At 28.5% G+C, this 2440-nt stretch overlaps 1 long non-coding RNA gene across 1 annotated transcript; it reads left to right on the top strand.

Annotated features, from left to right (window-relative positions):
- The first annotated feature begins 565 nt into the window (after nucleotides 1-565).
- LOC124896511 lies at nucleotides 566-1842 on the top strand. Its single transcript, XR_007052855.1, has 2 exons — nucleotides 566-879; nucleotides 1655-1842. It is a non-coding gene; the product is annotated as an uncharacterized LOC124896511 (long non-coding RNA).
- The last annotated feature ends 598 nt before the right edge of the window (nucleotides 1843-2440 follow it).

Genomic DNA, 2440 nt, shown 5'->3' with positions numbered 1-2440 from the left:
ATATATATATATATATATATATATATATATATATATTAAATGTTGAATTCTTTTGATTATTTTGTATATATACTTTTTTGTTTTTTTTAATCATTAATAAAAATTCTGACTCCATTACTAAATAAGTACTCCCTCCATTTTAAAAAGAATGACCTAATTTAACTTGACACGGAGTTTAAGAAAGTAAGAAGACTTTTAATTCTTGTGGTCCTAAATTAAAGTTGTGGCAAATGTGCCAAAAGATCCTTCAATCTTGTGATTTTAAGCATGCTAAGTGTAAAGTTGAAATTTAAGTATTCTTAAAAAAGGAAAGAGTCATTTATTTTGAAATAGGAATAAAATAAAAAGTATGTTATTCGTTTTTAAATAGAGGAATATAATATTAAAAGTTAGAGTCTGCGTTATGATATCCAAAATATTTTATACAAACTGTAGTCTGCAGATTGTACTATATTTACTTTAGAATCCTATTATTTATTATCAAAGCAAACTGTATTTAATGATTTGCGCATGGTCAAATTTCACTATCAAATTGTATTGCAACATGTCTTAAATTCAGTCGAAATCTTTAGTTATAAATAGCATTACTTCAAAATCTATCACCCACAAACAAAAGTCTTAAAAAAAACAGAATGCATATATTACAAATTATGAATTTCACAAAGATTTTAACATGGACATTTCTTATTATGATTTTTGTAGCAAATAGTAATGCTGTTAGTGGAAAGAAACTTTGTGCATTAAAATGTGCAATCAAATGTTTCCACAATCCTGTCTGCATAGCAATGTGCTTGAAGGATTGCTATCCTCTTATATCTTCTAAAGCATTCAATTGTACGCTTGCTTGTTCAATGGAACGCTGCTCCAAATTTAAAGAAGGTATATATATTTTTTGTCACATTCATATCTTTTATATTCAATAATTCTCTCCTAATAACTTAAGTTTAGGGGTGTTAGGTGTGCGGCTTAGCGAAATTTAGGTCAAAATGAACTGAGTTAATAAATTGACGAATGATTAAGTCACCCAAAAGTTACTTGAGCTGAAATGAGTTGGACTGATATGAGTTAAAAAAGAGGTAATAACCCAATTCATCCAATTCTTGTTACACTTTGATCGCTTTATTTATAAATTTTTTAAGTACCTCATTCAAAAAAATTATCTTGATTATCACTATATATAATATATTAAATAATATATTTTTAAAAATATCTTGACAAAATTTCTCATTAAGATTTAACTATTTACTCGCTTAATTACTAAATAAATGAATTTTCTAGGGTTTGGTGCACCCATGTAAGTTAATGACATTAATTAAAAAGTACCCAAACTTTTCTTGAAATCAAAGATAACTGAAAACTCATTAAAGAGGAAGATAATTTTGAAAAAAAAAAAAAGTTAATGCATCTTTAAACTTGCAAAAATTTATTTATTATGGAAGATAAAAATAATATCAGAATTTCATTTATTTAGATTAGAAAAAGTATTAGCTAATATTTAGATGGGCTAAATTGGAGAATCAAAATATGTGAATAGATGATCTACCCAAATTAATAGGATTAGACGGGTCATATTTTCATATGTTAATTTTGTTATCCTTATTTATGTTTGTTTTAATAAGTCAATTTGTAACTTAATTTACTATTTTCTTACTAGATGATGAGCTAATGGGCGGCTGCTGGGATGAATGCTCAAAAAAATACTGTATCTAATTAGAAAGGCTTGAACTATTATGCTATTTGTTTAGTAAAAGCAAACTAGAAAAGAATCTTGATGAATCAAATGTGATCAAGATTTATGTTGTTAATGAAGTACAATAGTAACTTTGAATTCTCCATCTCTAATTTGCAACCTTCTTTGTCATCTCCTAATTACAAAAAGAAAATTTAGATCCATTAGTGATCATCTTAGGCTCATGTATTGAGCAAGGAAATCAATAACTAGATATGTGTGTCATGAAAATCAAAGAAACAATAGACAATTTCTATAAGCTCAGTTGAAGCTGAGTTCAGGAGTATGGCAGCCATTGTGGCTAAGATCACTTGGCTAACTTGTGTATTTAAAGAATTGGGAGTTGATTTGGAGAAACCAATGACTTTGTTCTGTGATAGCAAAGCTGTTGGACATCAATAAGGATTGTGGTGGAGGGATAAGTACTCCTCCATTCTTAATCAGTGATCTCGGATTCGAGCCCCTTGGGTATGGAGTTGCCTTTGTTAGGGAGCGCTTCACCCTCAATGTGGGATTTTACAATGTGAATCCAAATTTAGTCGGACTCCAATGCATACAAATTGCAACTCTTTCTATCTTTCATGAGAAAAGTCAACATATTGACATTAATTGTCATTTTGTCAGAGAAATAATTTACAATAAGCTCATTCACACACAATACATTGATACAAGAGAATAGAAATAATTTACGACAAGCTCATTCACACACAA

This window comes from Capsicum annuum, chromosome 3, assembly GCF_002878395.1.
Source record: "Capsicum annuum cultivar UCD-10X-F1 chromosome 3, UCD10Xv1.1, whole genome shotgun sequence".
Lineage (NCBI taxonomy): Eukaryota > Viridiplantae > Streptophyta > Magnoliopsida > Solanales > Solanaceae > Capsicum > Capsicum annuum.
This window is presented reverse-complemented; position numbering and strand designations above follow the sequence as displayed.